General features: G+C 45.0%; 1 protein-coding gene across 8 annotated transcripts in view; it reads right to left on the reverse strand.

The window, feature by feature from the left end:
- PAG1 (phosphoprotein membrane anchor with glycosphingolipid microdomains 1) overlaps nucleotides 1–12,983 on the reverse strand; it is an 846,294-nt gene extending 833,311 nt beyond the window's left edge. For 5 of the 8 annotated variants that reach the window (XM_069621260.1, XM_069621255.1, XM_069621258.1 and 2 more), the window contains exon 1: nucleotides 12,639–12,982. The gene's annotated coding sequence lies outside the window, so the exon portion shown is untranslated. Of the gene's footprint in view, nucleotides 1–12,625 lie in introns of all 8 variants that reach the window. The other 3 variants (XM_069621261.1, XM_069621265.1, XM_069621257.1) reach the window with 2 other exon arrangements.
- Between the last annotated feature and the right edge of the window lie 12,399 nt (nucleotides 12,984–25,382).

Consider the following 25,382-nt stretch of genomic DNA (forward strand, 5'->3'; position numbering starts at 1 on the left):
GTGGACAAGACTGCCCCTATCATTTGGAAATGGGACCCTGCATACCTTTTGCTGGCGCTGTGCAGACTGCCACTAAGCCAACTGCCATCTCACCCACGCATTGCTTATATGTACAGTGGCAGCGGGGCGCAGAGGGGAGGGGAGGCGGTGTCGAACAAGTTAGGACATGCAAGCACAGGTATGGGTCTGAAAATGTAATTTTGAGGCCCTTGTCATCCGTACAATAAATGTTGTATGGGTTCCAGTCTTTTCATCAATTGAAACAGTGTCTCCTTACATATCACGCTTGATAGATTTTGGGGGGTGTGGGGGGGGGAAGAAAAATAACAGGCACCCAGCACCTCCGGCAACTGAAGCAATGGTGTGGCAGACTGGCATTAGAGGTAGGACAATATTGTATTAAGTGATAAGGGGGTGATGTTTTGCAGTAGAGTTTCTGCCCTTTCAGATAATACCTAAAAGCATAATGTAGAAAGAGGCTGAACGCGTATGAATGCAGTACAGGCTGCCAAACTAGTTTTTTTCTAGCATTACTGGATAAATATATACTGAATTTCTTTGTGCATTCATTTTAGTGTCAGCTACACTCAAATACAAGTTGCTTTCAAACACGCCATCGCACTCATCAGAATAATTTACCAGCATTAGTACCTAATGCTTTTTAGTCAAATTCAGTTTTTATTGTTTATTGGCTAAACTCATAGTTCAACCTTAGCAATCATAAACAAATGAGAATAAAACACATTAATACAATGGGTTAAGCAGATTAATATGCCATTAAAAAAAGTAGAAAAAGAAGAAATATGAAAACAAAATTGAAAGTAACGAAGAAAAGCACAAAAAAATTACAAAACATACTACACATTCTTATTCATCTTCCGATAAAATTGTATCAATCACCAATTTCATTAAGGCCTACAGGGTTTTAAAAACCAACAACTGCAATATAAAGGGATCTTTTAACACCACTCAAGCACAAGTACCAAACATTATTTAAGCCCAAGGGTTCTGTTTTTTGGAGAAATTTAGTAAACAAGACCTGCAATTTGGAGCATAGATAACCACAATTTATGATGAAATGTTCTAATATTTCAGTAGAACCAACAATTCCACAGAAGCGACAATTTGTGCAACCTACATCAACTTCGTAGTAAAGCTTCAGTACCTCAAAAGTTATGTAAATGTTCCACCAAAATCTAGTAAAGTCTTTTCTAAACTTTGGACATGGAAATATCCTCCAATGCACAATATGAGAGCCCATGACTTTGTGCTCATGACGAAGAAGACTCGTACTCCTCTGACCTTGGAATTCATTAGTCGCAAACACCAATCAAACTGTAATGAACATAATTTAACCCTGTTTGGAGTATCTTTCAAATCTTCTATTGTTGAGCCTATTTCCCCCAGAATTCGATAACAATGCAATCCAAAGTCATTCATTGTCTTTTCCTTCTTTGCCACCAAAATACTGTTCAAGTCCCTGTATAATGAGTCAGGGCAAGGTAGGAGGTGCTTGTAATAAAAGGCTAAGCACTTCCACCTCACCGCTGACTGAATACACACATTCCCAAATCATATAGGATTGCTGATGTGGGCACAGTGTTGGGGATTCTTTCCTCCAGATCTTACTCAATTTTTTCAATAATAGGGAGGACCCAAACAGGATACATTTCAGAACTATATGTTAATTTCGAGATGACATTAGAAATTAATATTTTTAAAGGGAAAACAGTGAACCTTTGCAATATTTGTTTTTATATATTTGATCTAATCAATATGTCAGTTCGATGTCTGAAATGGTGTCCGGACATTTCATCGACAACAATTGGTCGACAGGACATTTGGCTCGACGTAATTTCGTCGAAAACCAAATGGTCGATTTTTTATTTTTATTTATATATTTATTTTTAAGGTTGTAGTTTAGGGAAAAAAAGGCTTTTTTAGAAAACAAAGAGGGTTGGGGGTAACCCCCCCAAAAAAAAGGGTAAAAATAAAAAAAATTAAAAAATTCGCCCATTTGGTTTTCGACGAAATTGGTTCGACCATTTGTCCAGTCGACCAATTTTTTTTTCGATGAAATGTCTGGTAACCGTCTGAAATAGATGGTCATACTAGCACTATTTGGAGATCTGGAAATATAAAACCCAAGATATATCAAATATGTGACTTTCTCAAGTTTGACACCAATCATAAGCCAATTACTTTTGACTATGGGCTTTGTTTACTTAAAGGTCAGTACTTTTGTTTTCCATGCATTTATTCTTAGAAGGTTCTTATTTGCTTACCCCTCAAACGCATCAATCACCCTTTGTAGTCCTACTGTAGTATCCAATAAGAGAAAGTCATCAGCATAGGCTATCTAAACAAGCTGAAGATGCCCTATTTTGGGAGGTCCAAGTGTGACACTTTCAATCTCCTCCCCCACATTGATAAATAAAGGTTGAAAAGACAAGGGGCTAAGATACATCCCTGTCTTAGAATGGCTTTTGTCATAGTCCCTGTCTTATTCAATCTGACTTGAACCAAGGTCGGGTCATGCATTCACATGATTACCTTGAATAGCACCGACGGGATGCCCCAAATATGCAATTTCAGCCAGAGACGATTTCTGCTTACCAAGTCAAACAATGTACTTAAATCTAGAGAGGCACCATGAATGGATTTGTACCATGAATGAATGGATTTGTAACAGCCTTCGGTTACGAGTTCTTGACAGCGTTTTAGAATATAGCCATTTAAAGTTGTTCCGTGAGGTTTTCTAAAACCTGTTTGCCACTCTTAGTCGCCCCACTTCTTTAGTCCAGATTTCAAGATGTTTCAAAAGGATTGCAGCAAAGATTTTACTATCTGTGTCTATAATTGTGATCACTCCGAGGACCACTTTTATAATTTGGGATTACATGAAATGTTGCCCATGTCAGGGGAAAATGGCCTTTCTTTTCTATATCAGTAAAGTTTGTTGATAAAATAGTGGCACGCCCATGCAGATTCTCTTTGAAAAGTTTATTTGATGAATAATTAGAGCCAGGCGCCTTCTATTCTCTAGCTCCCAAGATGGTATCAAAAATAATTTGCAGGGAAAAGTCAATCAAATATTTGTAATTGACGTTAGGTGCAAACAGACTTGTAGGGAATACAGTCGTCTAGTCCCTGGCATAAAGCTGTTCAAAGTGAATAACTCACTGGGTTTCTGAAACTGTATTGATCTGAGCATCTTGACTTGAGGATTTGAATGTATTAACTAGTTTCCAAAAGTCAGTGATATTTCTAGGTTTAAGCCAACTGAGCATCATCTCAGAATCTTGTGGTGTCAGTCTTGCTCTTTGTCGCCTGACTCAATTCTTATATTTCAAAGAAATATTCATAATTTTCTCTGGTTTCTAAGATGGGAGGGCCAGATTTTTAATAGACCCAATTACTAATCTTAATTTCCTTTTTTTCCACTACTACTTCCCGATCATAAACATGGGAATTTAATTGGTCCCCCTCATCTAAATGCTGACCACCGCATCCAACCGTGTCTGCCGTAGCCAAATTGGTAGACAGCACTTTGTCTACATTATCAACTGTAAATAATCCCATTTTATGTTTAAGACATGTTTGCTGCAGAAGCTCAGAGATTTCGTTGTTCACTCTTTTAAGGGATCCCTTGTTCCAGGATATTTTATGACCCTTAATGTTAGTAGATCTCACCTCAGCAAATAAACATTCCTGGATGTCCAACTGCAGTTATAGTGAACAACTAAGAAAACCATGACCATGCCACAGAGTAGGTACAATATTAAATTCAATACATTTATCGAACATGAGTCTATCCATAAATATATAGTCCAAAATGGAGCGAGTTCCCCCTAGACCAAGCAAACTTCCCAGGAACATCCCTCTTCACAAAGCCATTTAATTTATGAAGGCCCATGGAACACATGCAGTTTGACCATTTAATCCCATTATGACTCTTCTTCGACCGATCACTCAGCTGTACAACATTCTCTGAATCTGCTATTCCTAATGGCGGGCACGCGGAATTTAGATCGCCTGATATAATAACATGACCGGCATCTGTGTGACTTAACCAACGTTCAACACAATTAGTTATTTCCTTCAGAAACATCTATAGCTTTTACCCCTCTCATTCCAAAAAATATGAATTAGCAAGGTGGTGAATACATTCCCCTTTACTTCAATGACAAATTCAGCTGACAAGAAACCCCTCGATGTTTCCGGTATTTTTACTTTTGTTAGACCTCTCCCTAATTTAAACAAGGACAAAAGCCCAACCATTGGGCATCCTGCCCCACCTTTTCATGCTTTTAGGAAACAGATTTGATAACCATCTAAGCTGGGTGCCTAGGTAAGCCAATGCTCCAGTAGATAAATGACGACATGTTGTTGGACCATGTTAATTTACTCAGACTTTAAAAGAAAAAGGCACTGTGACCTCCAGAGTTCCACAACAGGATCCTAAAGGGTAGGAATTTGCTAAATCCGCCTTGTACTGCTTGTCTGACCCCTATTTGAAATAAGTCTGCCATATTTTGTCCATTGTACCCATCAATGGGCAATGCCACTACAAATCTGCGCGTAGTCCAAGTCCCCTGATTCCCACTCTTGGTAGGCACAGATTTATTGGCCTACAATTTAAAGCGTTGACCGCATCACTACTGTCTACTAATACAGCATTATGGGTTGTCTGTTCCAACTGAATTTGTGGGAATATTGATAACAATTCACCCACTACTACAAAACGAGCAGTATGTGCACACAACATATCCTTAACCTATTCACATTCCCTTCTTGCATCCGATTGTACAGATGGTTCCCATTGAATCAACAATGTGGTCGTAAGGGTCTGAGCCACCACCCTCACATGTAAATCTGGAATTGCAACAATGGCCTGCTGGTCATCGTGATCTGAGTCCTCCCCATTCTTGAAAAACCTGTCCACAATCACTTCTATGGACGGTTTGGTTACTTCCGAGAGGACAGATTAAGGTTTGCCACTGCATACAATAGACACATTGAGCAAAAATGTCCTTGAAGAAGTTTTATTCCTGTTGATTAGCTTCTGGTTTTTGTTTTCTTTAGACATCGCCTTCTAATATTCCTTGTCTTTTCAGTGACCTTTCTGCAATGTGATTATCGCTGGTGGATCCATATCCACATGAATAGAGTTACGGGAATAAGGGCCCCCTTTAGTGTCCAGGCAGCCAGGCAATTCTGCCATCACCATAGGTGGATTTCTCTAATCCTCTGAAACTTCTTGTTGGCCTTCATCTTCATTTACCTCACTGGAAAAGGTTGCAAGCTCAGTACTTTGCATAGGTCCGGCTTCAACCCAAACTCTGGACAAGTCATCAGTGTTTTGTAACATTTGTATCTCTTGAGAAAGATCGGACAGGCACATGTCGTGCTGCTGAGATGGATTTTAAAAAAATTTAAAATTAAAAAAAAGGGACCTTAGTTCTGCTTCATTGGTCACTGCATCCAACTTTCTCTGAATAATTCCCATTGTAATTGTGTGCATTTGCATCTCAGCCTTTCTGCCCTCATGGAGGGAGGCAAATGAAGAGAAGGCACAATAGAATACAATTAGAGCTTTCTCTGAATTAAAGTTACTTTCCACTTCGTTTTGAGGAAGTGGAGAAAAGTCACTTTCTGTCGCTTCGGATGTGGAGTTCAAGCATAAGATGCGACCGATATATCTGTCTCATGTGCCTCTTCCTCTGAATCAGTATAAAATGTGGGAGGATGTAGATTATTTTTCTTGGGCGTGACTGTTCTCGCTATACGATTGTCTAAGTTTGTCAATCATAGGGGAACTAGATACTCCTCGTTTGAGCCAGTAACTTGAACTTGACAGGGCACTTGCTGTGCTAATGTATCGCATCCACGGTGGCCCTCTAGGTTTGTAGTTGGCAACCAGCTGGCTGCCGCCCCACATTAACCAGGTGAAACAGCTAATGGTAGATTCCTCGCCATTTCAAACGTTTCCTTAGCAATGGATTTTTCTGTGCGTTTAGATGAACTGCACAGGACACCCATGTTGGAAATGGAAAGGAAGGAACAGCACTTACGCTTCCCAGCTTCAGTCTTCTGAACAGCAGAACTTCAAAACTTCTTCACAGACTTGGCACCTGGCATTCACATTTTGGACCCAGTTTTTCCAACATTCTCTCGGGAGGAATCCCGCCAGAACCAATACCCCACCGACCCCACATTCCACCCACCACCCCTCCCCCCTCCCCCCTTCCTCAAGGTGTTTGGGCTTGCTGGCTGTGCACTCCCGCAAATTCGACGGACAATATTGATCCCCCACCATCTTTCAAAGTCACCAGCTGCCACAGTCGACCACCCTCTCTCTCACTTTAGCTTTACTCTGCCCAGGGAGACGTATCTATGTTTTCAGCAACAGCAAGAGAAGAGGGAGAGAAAATGCGGGCTTGGCGACTGTCCCAGTTCCTGTCCCACTATGCCGCAACTAACTGTTAGAAGCTGCTTCTTTTCAGTCACCCACTATTCCTGCAACAACCACGCTCATGACCACTTTAATTCCCTATCTCTCTAGCTCGGAGTGCTTTGAAGCAGTCATCAATTGGTATCAAGCCCTACACAAGTACCCTACATGCATAGGTATTGCAGTATTGGGGCATGTGTTGCCTGAACGACTAACCACAAACAACTTAAGTCGATGCACCTGCCCACCTCTGTGCCACAGTTAGGCTAGTTTCTACCAGTAGAATTAGCCACTTAGTTTCTGAACTCTGAATAAACTCTTGAAAGCATGCAAAATCTTAAAAACGATGGTCTTTTCCAATGAGGCCCAAAGAAACCTGTGCACGTTTGCATTTTTTGCAGTGGGCAGCTGTGAAAGACTTTGCTGACTTCCAGGAGTTCACGCTGTGCTCTCTGTGGATTTAGCACTGGCAAGCCGACAGCGTCCGATATGGGACGAAATGCTGCGGGGAAGATGTTAGAGCCCAATACTTTGGGTAGGGTATGGCTTAGGGTTCACGCAAGCAGTAGCATAGCAAAATTCACTAGAGTGGGTGGCGCATTGTACTGAAGGGAACAAAAGAAGCAGAGAAAAAAAAAAAAGTGTTTTTGCATTTTGTCTTCCCGATATTAATATTTTGGGAGGCTCCTTATGAGCTACAGTTCTGGGAAATAGTGTGGAAACATTAAATGTTTCAGTCCGCTCAGGATCTAAACATACAATAATTCAATTAGACAGTGGGGAGGTACACTATGGCAACACTACTGCCCAGTATATTCTATAGGAAATCTATATGGAGCCCTAGTTACGTTACACATGCGCTGCATATAGAGTAATCGGCGTTTTACAGACAGTACTGCACACGAAAAACTATCTAAACTTAACGTCTCCTTTTGACGATGGTGAGTTGAAGAGTAACAACCCAGTTTGCACACTGGGCAATGGATATTCGGGCCCGTGGGGGCAATGGATATTCGGGCCCGTGGGGGCAATGGATATTCGGGCCTGTGTGCAGGAGTGGACGCCATTCATACATGCAAGGCCCACATGTTCCTCTTACTAAGGCCATCAGCCTTCCAGATACGCAGCAGGGGGTGCCCCTTGTTGCTATCTGCCCTCTCGATGTGTTCAGGCCAGGGGCATCAGCAGCAGGGGGCAGCCAGATTAGCCCTATAATTATTGTAAGCAGTCTGAAGAAGCAAATACATTTTTTTAAAATGTATGGCAATTTCCGGGTCCAAAGAAAGTGTTAAAAAAATAGTCTCACCTCAAAATCTTCCATGGAGCCCCAGTTAATGGGTCTTCGTGTGTTTTGGTTTGCATTTCTGCTGTGCATCTACAAGCATGTGTGTCTACATAAGCGCTCTGTGTGCGTTTGCTATTTGCTAAGCCCTGGTTTGAAGCCGGTCTGGAATTATATTAGCCTACGATTTCATGCCGAGGTCATAAAAACTGTTCACCTACACATTAGGGGGACATTGCTGGTGCCTCCGGCTGTTGGGTGGAAGCTACAGTAGTTCTCCATGTGATACAAGAAGCTGGTAATACTCTTATTTACAGGCCGCACAAGTGAAAAGCACCCGTCATTGGAGGCCGCACAAGCGAAAAGCACCCATCATTGGAGGCCGCACAAGCGAAAAGCACCCATCATTGGAGGCCGCACAAGCGAAAAGCACCCATCATTGGAAGCTGCACAAGCGAAAATCACCCTTCTTAGGAAGCTGCACGAGCGAAAAGCACCCGTCATTGGAGGCTGCACAAGCTAAAAGTATCCTTCTTTGGAGGATGCACAAGTGAAAAGCCTTTGAAGGCCTTGTTTAGAAAAGTTCAAACTTCAGACTAACATCTGTGCCAGGATGGAACCTCCAGGTCCTACTTCCTCACCTTGCTCATCGGTTTTGGGTCATCCGCCGTTTACATTTGTATTTTTTGTCAGAGAAGAGGGATTCGGACATCATTGCAGCCTTGAAACCTACATCCTGCAAGGGTGACATTTGCCCAGCTGTTGTGATCAGGAAATGCTCTGCTGCTCCGATTCCGTTGATCACCAAGTTTATTAACTACAGAAATGGTTCCATCTGTTATGAAAGAGGCCTGGATTACCCCGCGTTTGAAAAAGCCTAATGTCAATCCAGCTTGGCTACTAATTATAGATCAATCACAAATGTACCACTCTTGGTGAAAATCCTGGAACAGGTAGCGTATGTCCAGGTGCAGAGCTGTCTCGAGCAGGGGTGCTTCCTTGGTCAAAGACAATCTGGCTTCAGGCGGGTACATGGTAAGGAGGTATTGCTTCGGGACCTTAAATCCAGCATGCTCAAGATGATGGACTCTGGAAACGCTGCTGTATTGATGTTGCTTCAGCCGTCTGCAGAGTTCCATCTGCCGAATCATAAGCGATTGTCAGACTCATAAGCTCTGCCAATTTTTCACCAGAGGCAGCTGCTTGGGTCCATGCTTTCCTGACTGGTCGTACTGCCAGGGTGTGTTCCGAGGACAGTTCTGCCAATACGGTAACCCCGAAGTGTGGGTTGCCCCAGGGATCCTGCCTTTCTCCAATGCTATATAACGTCTTTACAAAACCTCCGACATGCTGGATGAGAAAGGTATATTCTATACAAACTATGCGGATGACACCCAGATATTGTTTCAGTTGTCAGGTGATCATGAGAAGGACGCTGTGCTTATTAATACCATGTATGCTGACATCCAAAGCTGGATGGCACCCAACTATCTTAAGCTGAATGATAATGAAACCAAAGTGCTGATTACTGAAACATCCAGTTGTGAAAAGAAGAAATCGGGAGAGGAATATCAGAGCTTTGACATTGCAGGCATTGATGTTAAGGTTGCCATCAAGGTAAAACTCCTTGGAGTCTACTATCTATGCATGATGCCACATGTTAATAGCATAGTGTCCAGCTGTGCCTACTATCTTAATTTGCTGGAACAAATTCAGCCCTTTCTGTCTAAAGATAGCTGCTTCATCATTGCCAGAGCGGCTCCATCATTGCCAGAGCGGTGATCTGCTCCAGGATGGATTATTGTGTGGCAGTCACTAGTTTGATAGTCATGCAAAACTCCAGGCAGCCCGGAATGGGCTGTGCATGCCCTCTACAATCTTCCACGCAAGGAACATGTTTCAAGTGCATGCCACAAACTTCGTTGGCTACCAGTAGAGTCAAGGGTTATGCTCCAACTGCTCGCTATTACCCATAAATGTATGTATGTATGGAGTAGCTGCAGCTTATTTTACAGAGAGAATTGAGTGGCTGCCTATCCACAGAGCAGTGGGCTCGACAACACATGCCAATTGAGCCAACCCAGATATCGTCTAGACCCAGCTGGCAAACGTGCTTTCGACCACATGGCACCAACGCTTTGGAATTCATTTCCAACTGATTCTAGACGAATCAAGGCTAGCTTGCCTTTCAAACGGGCTCTTGGAATGTAAATTTGTAAGTAGTACATTCTGCGTCCGCTTGCTGGATTTTTTTTTCTTGATTTGACGTATTTGATGCCTCTCTTTTTTGTGTGTCCTGTCCAGTTTGTATAGTTAGTCCTGTGTGGTCTTGATGTTAAAGGTCATGCCCCATAATGCCTATGGGTGTGTTGGTGCTTTCTAAATAAATTAGAGAGGACGCACAAGCCCAGTTTTTGTTTAATCCAACCCTTAGTATTTGAACTTGGCCCATTTACTTGTCAATGATCGAAAAAACAGGCACACCACATTGGTTTGTGTGGAACCAGGCCCTGCTGCGGGTCTCAGTCCAATGTAGTCATTGTTGGGGGCTATGTCTGTGCGAATGGCTTACGAGTTAAGCACTAGAAACGTACATGGGGGTGGGGGGAAGCAAGTTCGAATCCCAGCAAGGACGACACAGCCCTTTACCATTAATAAGTTGATAAATTGCATATCATTACATTGGGTAACAAGAACAGCCATGACTAGAGTGTTCAGACGGTATATAAAACATGCTATCAAAATATGATATAGAAGGCCCCAGGCGTGAGCAGTACACGTGTTCATTGGGGCAAAGGGCCTGCGAGGGAGAACAGAGTCCTCGAGGCATAGTTTTCTTAGAATTCTAGCAATTGTAGTTTTCCGAAATTTAAAGTGTGGAAGAAGAAACTAGAACTCCAAGAATTCAAAGGGGAAAATGCAGGATTGGAGGACCGTCTAAAGCACGGCATGGGAAGCTTGATTGCTCAGATTAAATAGCCAAAATCTAGGATGTCTCTACACTGGACCCAAGTCACAGTGCCTATCTTCCAGGCAGACACAGCATGTCTCTGCACTGGACCCAAGTCACAGTGCAGATCTGCCGGGAAGACACAGGATGTCTCTGCGCTGGACCCAAGTCACAGTGCCTATCTTCCAGGCAGACACAGGATGTCTCTGCGCTGGACCCAAGTCACAGTGCCTATCACAGTGCCTATCTTCCGGGCAGACACAGGATGTCTCTGCGCTGGACCCAAGTCACAGTGCCTATCTTCCAGGCAGACACAGGATGTCTCTGCACTGGACCCAAGTCACAGTGCAGATCTGCCGGGCAGACACAGGATGTCTCTGCGCTGGACCCAAGTCACAGTGCCTATCACAGTGCCTATCTTCCGGGCAGACACAGGATGTCTCTGCGCTGGTCCCAAGTCACAGTGCCTATCTTCCAGGCAGACACAGGAGGTCTCTGCACTGGACCCAAGTCACAGTGCAGATCGGCCAGGAAGACACAGGATGTCTCTACACTGGACCCAAGTCACAGTGCCTATCTTCCAGGCAGACACAGGATGTCTCTGCACTGGACCCAAGTAACAATGCATATCGATCTTTCTCCTAAACCCAGTCTCTGGACACAATGCTAACCAGATATACATTGAATGCACTCAAACATTGAAAACCACCAAGTTTTAAAAGTTTCCTTCCCAGCAGTAAGATAATGACAATGATAAAGACCACGGTCGGCCGAAGAGCCGTGCTTCCTGCAGCGCTTTGACACCATTATACATGGCATAGCAGGCGGCGCTATGTAAATAAAGGATTAACTCCCAACTGAGATATGATGCAGCAATAGGCTAGTTTGTCTAGAAGATTCAAAACGGATAATTGTGAGCGCGGGGGAAATTCCAACAGGGTGTTGATCGCAGTATCAGGGTATGTCAATGATCCCACTACCTCTGACCCTCTCCCCTGAGACCAGCAGCTGCAGTATGTCTGGTAAGTGGCACGCTCTGCCACCGGTTGCCACTGTGAGAACACAGGCTTATGGTGCTGCAGTGGGTATGGTACCAGGTCTCTATCTGTTAACCAAGCCCTGCGAAGCAGCAAAAAGAAAAGACGGAGGAGTTACACGTTTAGAGTTACTATACTCTGCCTGCAGCAGCAGCAGTGCAAGGGTGGCTTGGAGAGAGCCTGCGAGCCCTAGCGGGTAAGCAAGGCAGGCCCGACACCTGTCCCCATGTGTCATGCGCAGCCCATCTTTCTACCGTGGAAATCACCCGGCCACTGTCAGAAACGTACATCTTTTCTATGACATAATCAAGTGCATCAGTTCGCCGCGTCGGTGGAACGGAGGGTGTGGACTCTCTGTGGGAAAGTACTTCTTCTGTTCGGCCATTCTGTGCACTGGCACAAGAGGGCACGCCTGTGCCGCCCACTCCGCCTAACTTGGCAGTCAATGGGCAACTTCTCACAGGTGTGTTAGGAAGTTGGGAGAGGACGGGGTCCGCTCACATTTCGCAGAATGAGAGAGTTCGCATGGGACCCTCAAAAGACTGACCGACCTTGTGGCACGATACGCAAGTGCAGCACAGGCGGTCAACACACCCCATTCCTTTACAGTTCCCCAAATGAGAGAGGTGAACGCCGGAGCCATCTCACCTCAAGGGTCGACAGAAAAAAAAGGTTGAAGGGGCAGAGCGAGTAATGGTCACATTTCCCCCCTCCCACAACCCATCCTCTCCACACCCCTCGGCATGGGGGTTACCAACTGCAGCCCCAGCTCACGCGGAGAAACGCACACAAAGTCAATTGGGAAGATCTGCCCAGGGGCAGCACGCACCAGAAGGCAACGGCAGGGCATTGGGGGGGGGGGGGGGGGGGGGGGGGGGTTGGGGGGAGGAGAGGGGGCTCACCCCGGGTTCTCACCGTCTGCAGCGGAGTCCTGAATGAGCAGCTGCTGTGGTTGGACCTGCTGCGGGGGTGCAGTAGCTCCTCGGAATCAGCCCTCCGTCCTCTCAGTCACCAGCCCCGCGGCCCCCCCAGGGACTGGCAGCAGGCACGGGGGACGCCCAGCGAGGAGGAAACGACCAAGATCCGCCGGCGAGCCCGAGTGATAACGGGACCAGCTCCCCGGCAGCTGCCGCCGATGCGCCCTCGCTCCTCCCCCGCCTCCCAGGGCAGCGGCAGCGCCTCCAGACCGCGGCCTGCAGCCTCCGCCTCCTCCTCCTCCTGCTGCTGCTGGTGCATATTCAGTGGCAGCCGCACTGCCCGCCGCGGGGAGGGGCCGAAGGAGGGAGAAGCAGGCGCAGGAGGCTGGGAGCAGGAAGGCCTGCTGCCCTCGCTGACAGCAGCCGCTCTCCCGCAGCAGCACCGCCGGGCTTAGGCCAAGACAGCAACACTTCCGATCTGATGAATATATGGAGCCGCTCTGCTGCTTAACCACGGCTGAGGTTTTTAAATAGTGTTCATTATGGAAAATCCATGTGATGGCTTTCACGATTTAGTCAGATAAGGCACAATGAAGTAGCCCAGGATCACACACTTTAGTTTGGCCCTTCTCTGCGGTGAGGCACTTGACCACCTATTTCCCCACCTTTGGTTGCTACACATATTAATTAACCGTGGGCTTTCTAGACTTAAATACACACTCTATTATAGAATTACATTGAAAGGTTGTCAAATCACAAGATAAACCGAAGAGACAAATATGCAAATCGTGATAGACCCAGTCGATATGGAGAATTTAATGTGAGCCTTTAGACATCTATTGAGTTTTAAAAGTGTGCTTCTAAGACTTGGACACCCCTCAACAATCAGGTAACAAGAGTATGGTAGACCTACCTAGGCACGAGCTACATAGTTTCAACCAATATTTAGTATGAGCCACAGGGGAAGGGACCAATGGTGAACCAGGCCCAACTGTCATGCAGAGATGATTCAAACAAAAGGGGTTTAGCCTCGATCTATCTGCACTCAAGAAAACACAAGACATTCATATGTTGTGGAAAGTGCTATCTGACCAGATAATTCCATTTTCATCCAACTCTATGAAGCAAAAAACTCTATGATTGCAATCAAGTTTGAAAGATCATCTTATTCTTGAATTGTTGGTAATTAACAAAAGAGACAGTCTCCAAAACACTGCAAAAGATTTAATTCTTAAAAAAAGAAACAACGGACACGTTTCGACCAATGGGTCGTGTTCAGGGCACTAAAACTCTGTTCAAACGACAGCAAAGAGGCCTGCAAGTCACGTGACCAGGCCCTGCCACTCAGTTGCTCCGCCCACCTCCAGTTTTCAGGCCTTCCAAGCCTCTACTTAAGGACTGTAGGAGAGCTCCACGCATACAGTATTGAGTAGGCTGCGGGTCACGTGTCCAGGCCCTGCCACTCAGTATCAGTCCTCCTTAGGTGTCCTCATCACTGGCGTTTTCAGCAAAGGACGTTCAAAGACAAGGGCCTCACCTGTTCGAGCCTGATGGGACCAAGGGCCTGACCCGCTATTCTGCATTTCACCTACAAGCTAATCGCTACTACTGCTACTCACCAAAATACATTAGCATGTGTCTCCTCCCTCCACAGCCCATCGCCACTCTCACTAGGGTTCGAATGGCCAAGTGCCCTGGGAAAGCTACCATAGCAAACCCCCTGAATATGGCCCTTACCCCCATCCATCACCCACGGACCACATACACACGCACTCTCATGTTGATCAATGCTCGCACAGCAGTCGCTCGCACTGCAGAGATTGCTGACCTCATCTTGTACAACAACCTTGATGCCCTGTTAACCACTGAAGCATTGCTTACCCCATCCTCCCTACATGTTTTCGACGTACTCCTACCACAAGGCTACTGCATCCAACATGCCGACCGGCCAGGAAGGGAAGGAAGGGGGTGGCAATCATCCACACAAGCGATTAGGCCATGCCCCATCATCCCCTCTCCCAGAACAAGCTAATTTGAAACACTCGCCTGCCCGTTCCCTATATCGCACAAGGAATTGTCACATTCCGCCTCATCTACAGACCACCTCACTGGAGTGACTCCTTCATTGCAGACATCTCCAACTTACTCCGCTCTGCCAAATTAGCACATTCAAATAATGTCTTTCTCTGCTACACAACTACTCACCATAATCTAACACCTCCACTTCCTAAGTGACTATCAGTCAGGGTTTCGCCCAAAGTGTAGCATCGAGACAGCCACCATCCAGGGGTTGGATGATGCTCCCCAAATTCCTGGATAAGGGTGACTCATGCCTCCTCGTACTCCTTGACTTCTTGGCTGCATTCAACACCTTCGACCACCACATCCTTCTCTCCCTCATTGCTGACAGGATGGGATTCTCTGGCACGGTCCTGAATTGGTTTACCTCCTACCTCTCTGGCAGACACCAGGCTGTCCAGATGAACTTGTTGCATTCTAACCATCTCTATGTCTCCTGCAGAGTTCCCCAAGGCTCCATCCTCTGACCAATTCTTTTTAACCTTTACATGGAGCCTCTGGGCACTCTCCTGAAAGATCCCAATATATCCATCCACCAATACACAGACAATACTCAGTTGTACATGAGAGTAAATAGCATGTAGGATATCATTTGTCTCTGTGATTACCTAGCCATCATCCAGTGCCTACCTCAGACTAAACCCATCTAAGACTGAATTTGGCCTCATCGGTCTGACCACTAAAAAACAACTTGTCCAACAATGGCTCAATGATAAGCACCTAGAAAGAATTGATCCACAACTCTCAGACTCCGCAAAATCCTTAAACTTCATCATTGACGGCAATCTATCTTTCCAGAAACACATAGCCAAGAAGGCCCAAAAAGCCTGGCTCAGAATCTCTACCCTTTGAAAAATCAAACCCTTCATCCCGCCTCTGGACTTCCAGACTTCCAGACCGTAGTGTAGTCCCTTGTGGTCTTGCACATCGATGGGGAAATGCTCTCCTGGCAGGGCTCCCAGCTGCTCACTTTGCTCTCCTGACAGGGCCCCCAGCTCAGCTGCTCACTTGGCTCCTCTAAGAGCAGTCCATCATGCTGCACCATGTATTATTACGGGAGCATGGAAATTTGAACAAATTACCCCCATCCTAAGCGAACTACATTTGCTTCCACTCCAAGACAGGATAGTGTTCAAGACTGCATGTATCCTCTACAAATTGTCACAAGTAGCACACCAGCGTACCTGGTGGCTAAGCTCCACATATCTGGTGGCACATGCTCCTCGCGCAGCAAATCGACCAACCGGCTTGAATTATAACTCGTCCGCAAAGAGAGGAACCACAAACAGTCCTTCTCTTGTCATGCTTTTGTCCAAACAATAGCAGTGCCCCTTTAATGCAAGCGTGAGAGAGGGCAAGGTATACTTTTTAGACAAAAACAGAAAATACCCACGCTACAGACAGTCCTTATTTCTGTCAATTATTTTTGATTATCTCCAAAAAATAAAAGAGGAGTGTGCTGTGAAAAAAAAGTCAAATAAACCAAAGAGAAGTCCTTAGAGTACAAGGTTAATTTAATAAACAAAGAGCATTTTATATTCAAAGTTAGAGCTCTGTAGGAAAACAAATTGTTCCTGCAGAGAAAGAGCTACCAGGGTGTATTAAAAATTACCCTATTTAAATTAAAGATTAAAGGGGGATGTCAATCAATCAACATGATTTTTGTTGTATGCCAGTTAGAGCTTTCCTCAGGGCAGGGAAGATGTAATAGGATTTTTCTCCCCTGTACATATTAAAGACAGGGGAAATCTGTGTTGCTGTTTTCCAGGTATATTAGGATTCTTTCACAAGCTTGAGATAGCATCCGTAGCAGTCCGCCAGTGATACATCTGGGCCGGTGCACTATCTTACTGTTGAGTGGTTACAACAACTGTTGTCCAGAAATCCATTAGGAATTTCACAGAAGAGAACGAATCAGGGCACACAGCATTTATTAATTGGACCGACTCACTGGGAAGGGTCCAAACAGCATACCTGGTGCTGGAGTTCTGAGGGCGGCGACTACTCGCCTTGAAGGACAAAGAAAATGGAGCGGTCAGCAAAGTCAAAGCTGCCGCGTCATGCTCAGCTGGACGTTCCTTGTCATGCCACATCCTCTGGAACTCGATCTAGGTTTCGGCTCTGAATGCCCCCACAATTCTGCAATTTCGCAAATCTCTCAAAACCTGGCTCTTCAACAAAAACTGACGAGGACTAATTCCAATGGACGCGCATACCAACGAACAGACCTCACAGTACAGCGCTACTGTTAAAAGATGCCAGCTAACCACACTCTGTACAGCACTCCACTGCTCTCGAGCTAGGTCTGCTCTTTAAACAATAAAATAAAATGAAAAAAAAATAATAATAATCAGTGGCTGCAATATTAGCAAAATGTGCAAGTGTTTTCTAAAAATCTTATAAAGCAATTGGCTATCTGTTGAATATCGAGAATTATTCTAACTGGTTAGGGAAGCTCATTCCTCTCTCTTGATTTAGGTATTGAAAGCTCTTTCTTTTCTTCTACCAATCATCTTGGCTCTGGTCACATTGGCTTGTTTGTAGCCTCTTTCCCGGAATCGTTCCATTAATATTTCTCATTCAACCTCATAAACATCCATAGTGCTACAATTCCTATCAGATCTGAGGAATTCTCCAGTCAGCATACTATTGATAACACTCCTTTGGTGTCCACTGGATGCTAGAAAAACTGAATTCACTTTGGTAGGTTTTCTATTTGTACTTGTACGGAGATCATTGCGTTGCAATTGAAGGTGTATGTCTAAAAAATCAATCTCAGTGGGATGTGACGTACAGGTTAACGCGATCCCAAATGTATTTTTATTGAGATACATAACAAAATGCTTCAATTGGTTCTCACATCCACGCCAAATCATAAAAACATCATCTATGTAACGATGACACTTATAGATGTGTTGTATAAATTGATTGTTTGAATATCCATGCTTCTCCTAAAAAAAAAATCCATAAAAAGGTTTGCAAGGGAAGTGCATAATGGGCGCCCATGGCCAAGTGTGTGTTCCAATAGTTTTTTTAAGCATAAGTACAAGTAGGAAGCAGATCTGTTCTCATATAGATGAACCAACGTATGCAATGCAAGCGCATGTGCAATTGAGGTATATAAAGCTTTTACATCTAAAGTAACCAATTTGAAGTCACTGTCCCAGCAAATAGTCTCCTGCAATTGTAAAAGGTGCATTGTGTCCCTCAAAAAATCAGGTTGTTTGGGTTGTTTTATAATGGAATCGATATAGAAAGCCAGTTTTCCAGTGATGCCTCTCTTTCCACTTGCTATGGGCCGACCCTCTGGAATTGTAGTGAATGATGTCTGGATCTTTGGAAAAAGTAGATAATAGCCATTTTGCGGTGTTCATTTGCAAAAAACTATTTTTCAGCATCTGTGATAAGACCCATGCTACACCATTTCAAAACCAAATCCTTATGCTCTACATTAAGCTCGTTTAGAAGATTGGTAGATAACACCTGATGCCAGCCTCAGCCATTGTAATGTAGTCTTGTCTATTCATTATGACTATATCGACACATTTATTCACCTGTTTTATGATGATCTCAACAAGCACTGTGACATCATTAACTGAGTGTAATCTTTGCTTGGCACAGTGCTACGGATTGTTCCTATGCCGATTTGAAGTTCGATTACAAAAAATCTTTTTGTGTTTGCGAACATGCATATATGACTGAAACAAAGAAGGCAGTTTAAAAAACGACCTATATTTTGTGGTGTCTCAGTTTAACGGTCTTGAAAAATGGCACAAATCTGAGTAGCTAATTGGAGCTGTGTGGCGATTTCACATGCAAATGGTATCATTGGGTGAGATAGTCATTAAGATACATCAGCGGGTTGATTGCTCACTACTGTGTGTGATGCGCAGGTCACAGGTTTGAATCACAGCAAGGCCAACTCATCCTTTCATCTTTCTGAAGCTGATAAATGAGAACCCACATTATTACCAACTTTGTTTGAGTAATAATAATAAAAATGTTCTATATACATTGCGTTTGTGAAAGCGCTGCATAAATGTCCTATTATGTATGTTTGTGCTCCTTACTCATTAATTCTCTCAAATCACCACATTCCTTACATGATGAAGGGCTCTGCCCTTGAACAGCCTCTTATTCTTGCTTGACTCTTTTCCGTCTTATCTTTCCATTATTCTGTACATAAGGCCTCTCCCACATTGTGACTCCATCAGTTATGGCCGTAAATACCAGTCTAGGTCGGGTCTGGAGGGACCGCAAGGACTGTGGTCCCCACAGCCCTATCATAATGAAGGCATACTAAAGAGTGACCCGGCTCTTAGGATATACCAAACCATCCAGTGAAAACAGTTTATTCAAGCTATATCATCACACCAATCTCTAGTGAACAGATGCCAGGGCTGCGGTCCCACATGTCGTTGACAGGAAACCTCCCCTCTGAAGTCTGTAATATCTCCCAAATGTGGAAGGAGATGCCCATGTAGCAGCATTGCAAATGTCCTCCATGGTGACTCCCTGTGCATCTGCTCATGAAGCCGCCATGCCTCTTGTGGACCAGCCTTGAAACAATCCTAGTAACATGACCCCCGCAGAGCATAATCCTCCATGCTTGTTGCCTTAATCCGGTGACTGATGGTAGTTGTAGAAGGCTTTCTCCCTTTTGAAAGCCCCCGAATGACAGTAACAAATTCCGAGATCCCTGAAAGGTGGACATTCGCTGAATGTAGATGGAGAGAGCATGACTGACATCCAGCGTATGGAATTACTCCACCTCCAGAGTAGTGTGGTTGCTGCAGAAACCCAGAAGGACGACCTCGTGATTCATATAAGAAGGGATCTTTGTCCTGATTTGAGGATTGATCCAACCGTAGCACCACCTTGTCAGGAAAAAACTGAAGCTAAGGGTCTGTGATGAGCAGAGCTCCCAGTTCGCCAACTCTTCTTGTGGATGTAACAGTTAACAGGAACGCTATCTTCTATGTCAAACACATCAGCCCTGTTTCTTGCAATGTGATTTTGTCAGACAAATATTCTTCAGCACCATCATATGGCAAAATGGCCCTCAAGGGTTCTGCGGGTTCCCAAAAAGCTCTGATCGCATCCAATTGGGAATTGAGGATAGCTGTGCCAGTCCCATATCAAATAATTCCTTCAAAAAAATCCCAAATCAGCCACTATAATATGCAGAGATTGGGTCTTAGCCCCTATCGGAGCACCAGGCAGAAAAGGAGGCCCAGCACAGTCTGTAGGATGCCAAAATAGCAAGTCGGCGGGACCCTTTAACCACCTTTTGTTGCTACATGCAACATTCCTAGGTCCGGGAGCCCCCTCCCTTAAACCTCCTGCCCGGCAGACATAGTCACCTCAGTGTCTCTTCTGGGAGGAGTGGATGGAGAATTCTCAGTGATTGTAATGGAAAAGAACATCGGGACATCCACTGCCAGATGCCGCAGGAGGGGAAACCATGGCATACTCCTCCACAATGGAGTGACTAGTAGCACCTCTTTCCTTTCCTTCTGGAGCTTCCTGAAGACTCGTGCCAACAAGGAGAATGTTGAGAAGGCATATAGTAGGCCCGCCAGCCAATGATCTGGCAATGCGTCCTGGATCCACATTCCACTAATCGGTTCACGTGACCTCCTTTTGCAAAGCGCCGTGCCCAATGAGCTCCCACGATGAATGAAAGAACTTCTGCGTGCCTGCAGACACCAGGGTAAACCCCAATGTGATCGGGGAAGCAGGCGCCAGGGACGCTACGGCATGTGGTGTGTTCTCGGAGGCCAGGCAGGCACAGGAGCGTTTGTGATCCGTGCCGCCGCCGAGATACCGCCGAGATACCACCAAATCAGGTGAATGGGAGGAGTTCCAGGTCCAGGCTGTTGCGAGGAGTGCGTGACAGAGTCCCCCCCCAAGGGCACACGTCCTCGTGGGCTGAGAGGATAGTCCTTATGAAAACGAGAGACTAACAGTGGTGCATGGACCTGACTAGCGGGTTCCCAGGATATTTCCTCTGGACCATAACCCAGCCAATCTATCTACTAGGTAGTAGAGGCGTCCCCGAATGACACGAGAACCAAGAATACTGCTAACCTCGTATTCTTCAGAAGTGCCTTTCAACTGAGGAGAAGGGGGCAAAACAATATGCTTCATGTCTGGACATGGTTTGATGAGTGAAGTGTGAAAAACTGGGTGAATATGCCAGGAGACAGGTAGTGAAAGTCTGTAGGCCACAGGATTGATCACTCTAGTCACCTGATATGGACCAACAAAACGGGGCAAGAGTTTGCGACAGCCCGGTATCAGGAGGTGCCTAGTGGAAAACCATACCCTATCCCCTACAACGTAACTGGGGGCTGCTGTACGTTTCTTATCGGCCGCCCTACACATTATACCCTGTGTTTCTCGGAGGTGTATTAAGGTCTGTGTGTGTATGTCCCTTAAATTCCCTATGCAAGAGGAAATAGAGGGGGGGTAGTGTGGGAGACAACTCTGGGAAGGGAAGGATGCAAGGGTGTTGGCCATGTAGAGAATAAAAAGGTGAATACCTGTGGATGAGTGAGGTGCGTTATTGTAGGCAAACTCGGCTAAATGGAGCACTTGGTACCAGGATTGCTGATGTTGTAAGGAAAGACACCAGAGGTATTGTTCTGTGGCCTGGTTGACACGTTCTGTCTGCCCGTCCGTCTCGGGGTGATAAAAGGATGAGAAATGCGTGTAAACCCCTAGCAGTTTGGTAAGAGATTGCCAAAACCGAGAACCTCAGTCAGATACCACAATGGAAGGTAGCCCAAAGTGACAAAAGATGTGGCGAAAAACAGATAAGCCAGGGCAGGAGCAGTGGGTATGCCGGTGCAGGGAACAAAATAAGCCATTTTCATGAAGGAGTCGACCACCACCCATACCGTATCAAAACCTTTTACTCGAGGCATGTCTGTGAAAAAATCAATAGTGATAGTGTGCCAAGGCCTTAACGGGAGTGGTAAAGGTTGTAATAATCCTAAGGGACAACCCTTTATGTTTTTACATTGGGCACACACTGAACAAGAAGCCACATAGGATACTGCATCTTTGTGCATGGAGGGCCACCAACACCCTTGCTGAAGCAGGGCTCCAGTACGTTTTTGGCTGGGGTGCCCGTTTATGACTGCATCATGAGACCACTCCAACGCTAACGTGCGCGTGTCTGGTGTAGGTAAATAGAGTTTTCCCTGTATGAACGGCAAGCCATTGTGTAATTCTATCTCCCTGTCTTGTAGTTGTTCTGGATGTGTGGGAACCCATTGACGAATAAGGGACAATAAATCCACTGGAGGTGTACATAGACAGACAATGTGTTTCTTTTCCAAGAGTGTCTCAGGAAAGATCGGAAGGGAATTGCCCACAGGGATGCAGGAAAGAGCGTCTGCTTTACCATGTGCAGTGCCTGGACGATGTTTAATAACAAAGTCGTGAGCTAAGAAAAACAAATGCCAATGGACCTACCGACTATTGGTGCACTTAAATGAGGCCAGGCCTAAAGATTACGGTGATCAGTGTAAACAGTGACCTGGTGTTTAGCCCCAAGCAAATGATGTCGCCATACCTAAAAGGCGTCTTTAACAGACAAGAGCTCTTTCTCTGTGACTGTGTAATGGCTTTCGGCTGGAGAGAATTTCCGTGAGTGGAAGGCGATTGGATGTAACAAACCCGTGGTTGGACAAGGTTGGGACAAAACAGCACCTAAGACATACGATGAGGCATCTGCTTCAAGGACATAATGGAGTTCCGGATTAGGGTGCTGTAGGATGGGGGCAGTGGTGAATGCCGTCTTGAGGGCTGTGAAAGCGTTCTGGTGAAAAGAGGTCCATATAAATGGATTACGAGGACTTGTAAGTTGAGTTAGTGGTGCAGAAATGGCCAAAAAACCCGCAATGAAATGCCTATAAAAATTGGCGAAACCAAGAAAGGATTGTACATCTTTGACCGTTTGCGGGACGGGCCAGTCGATAACTGCTCGAACCTTGGTGGTGTTCATGGCTAGGCCTCCGTGGGTAATGTGGAAACCCAAAATCCCACTTCATGGACATGGAACAGGCACTTTTCAGGCTTGGCATAGAGATGATGTGTACGTAATCGGTTTAGGACCTCCCGAACGTGTGAGATGTGTTCTTGTTGCGTGTGTGAATAAACCAATATATCGTCCAGGTAAACCACTACATAGATGTCCATAATATCGTGGAAAATCTCATTCATGAACCTTTGAAAGGTAGCTGGTGCATTGCAAAGCCCAAAGGGCATAACAGTATATTCAAAGAGACCGTACTTGGTACAAAAAGCCGTCTTCCACTCATCACCCTTCGGACACGTATAAGATTATACGCACCTCGTATATCGAGCTTAGTAAAGGTAGTAGTATGTGTCAATCGATCCAATAGAGGTGTGATAAGAGGAATCGGGTACCGATCCTTGATTGTGATATGGTTGAGACACCGATAATCAATGCATGGGCGGAGATCACCTTCTTTTTTCGGTACAAAAAATATTGCGCTAGCAGCGGGGGATTGAGATGGTCTAATGCAGAGGTCGCCAAACAGTCGATCGCGGGCGACTAGTAGCTCGCCTGAGCCTTTTCAGTCGCCCGCGCTGAAGATACCGAAAAATAAATGTTAATCCTAAGTTATATTATTTAATGGTGTTTGTGTAGCCATGTTCCGTGCTCAGGATCCGGTGCTCAGGATCCGAACCCTAGTCAGCTCAATTGCAGGCAGAGAACTTGGCTACTGTGCCACTTGGAACTGCTTGTAAATCCACTGACAAATGTCAGTATCACGTTATGCTTCTGCAGGCCGCCTGTAGTACCACAGTTGGCCTAGTGCGCCCCCACGACAGTCTTTCTTAAGCAAGCTGCTCTTGTTAGCCAGAGATGTTGGAGGGGCTGGGGCAGGATCAGGATCATTGTGACCACGCAATAAAAATATCACAATAGCACTGCTGCTCGCCTGGAAATTTTCAAAATCATATTTAAAAAATGGTGCAATTTCTTTCAGGTGGTTTCTTTCCAAATTCCACACCGTACATTTCCACTTTAAATCACTTCCATGACACAAGTACAGCCACTTTTAGTACATTAAGCAATCCATAGACACGCTGTACAGTAGAAGCCTACCAGGGTAGTTCAGCAGGTTGACAGACCGATGCTGAGATGTTATATATTCAAAACTACAGGTTGTTAATCGTATGACTTTTTGCAATGCATTATAAAAAAAAGTGCTATACAATGTGTTTGGCCAGGGTATCTGTTGGGCTGGTTGCTTGCTTATCTTCAGGGCTGAGGTGGGGATATTTCTGCCCCTGTGAAAATCAAAAGTTGGCACCCATGAACCCACAGTTTAATTTCCTAAAAACTGCTGTCAGCATAACAGAAACATTTATTTGTTATTAATCAGTTTGACAAGCATATAACATCTTTATAAATATAACATGTGCTAAAACACAGAGGGGCACACAAATAATGATAATGATGTGTTATTTATAAAGCGCCTTAATCCAAAGCGCTTTACAAAGCACATATTTACATGCAATATCACCCAACTGAAATTGGTACTCATGTATCGACCTCAGAAGGATGAAAGGCTGAGTTGGCCTTGCCGGGATTTTAACCTGCGACCTGCAGATCACGCTCAGATCGCAGCAGCGAGCGCTCAACCCGCTGAGCTATCTTACTGGCAAATAACAGAGTATGTGTGGAGTCTGACAAAAAAAAAATTTCAAAGAAAACTTGTGAACGCAAGCAACATTTTTCAATTTGGAAATTACTTTTTTTTTATGTAAGTGTGAAATGCACATTTGGAAAACAATAGTGTGCCTAGCATGTAGAAAGACTGCATAAAACGCAAAGGAAGGGCACAAAAATTACAGGATATTTGTGTGGTAGTCCAACAAATATCTGTCTTTTTGAGACAGCTACTAATAAATAATAATGCAACAAAGGGGTTTTTGAAGTTCTTAATATAATCGTGAAGGCATATGTTATTCCATCTGTTTATAGAGGAGGAAATAATCGAGCCCAAAAATATTGGTAACAATTCAGAGGTTTATAAATATCCCCACCCCGATATCACCCGCTGGTAGCTCTCCACTGTTGGCCTCCACTACAAGTAGCTCTAGCTAACGTAAAGGTTGGAGACCCCTGGTCTAATGTGACCTAGCTGAAGGGAGTGGTGTATATTCTCCTTCAGAATCGTATCCTCTGATGGAGAGAGAGAGTATATGTGTCCACAAGGCACGGCAGCCCCTGGAACCGAATCTATGGGGCAGTCATATGATCTATGAGGGGGCAAATGTTCCGAAGCCTTCTTGTCAAACACTTCTAGGTAGTCATGATACTCTGAAGGTATTTGGGTTGCAACAAGACCGACTACATGTCCTGGAACATCAACCTCCATCTGTTGTGGTTCATGTATGGACAAGTGGGCTAGTGCCCTGAGTGCCTGTGCCGGTGTGGTTAATGGTTCCGGGGCGGTGAGGCAATGTTCTTGGCAATACACCAATTCAAAGACAACTGTGCCTTGGGACCAGTTAATGACGGGGTTGTGAGAGCGTAACCAGGGAATGCCGAGGATCAAACAGTATTGAGGGGTGGTAATCAAGTCAAAGGTAAGGATTTCTTGGTTTGTGTCCTGTA

The sequence above is a fragment of the Ambystoma mexicanum genome, chromosome 5q (genome assembly GCF_040938575.1).
Source record: "Ambystoma mexicanum isolate Mex_15411 chromosome 5q, UKY_AmexF1_1, whole genome shotgun sequence".
Lineage (NCBI taxonomy): Eukaryota > Metazoa > Chordata > Amphibia > Caudata > Ambystomatidae > Ambystoma > Ambystoma mexicanum.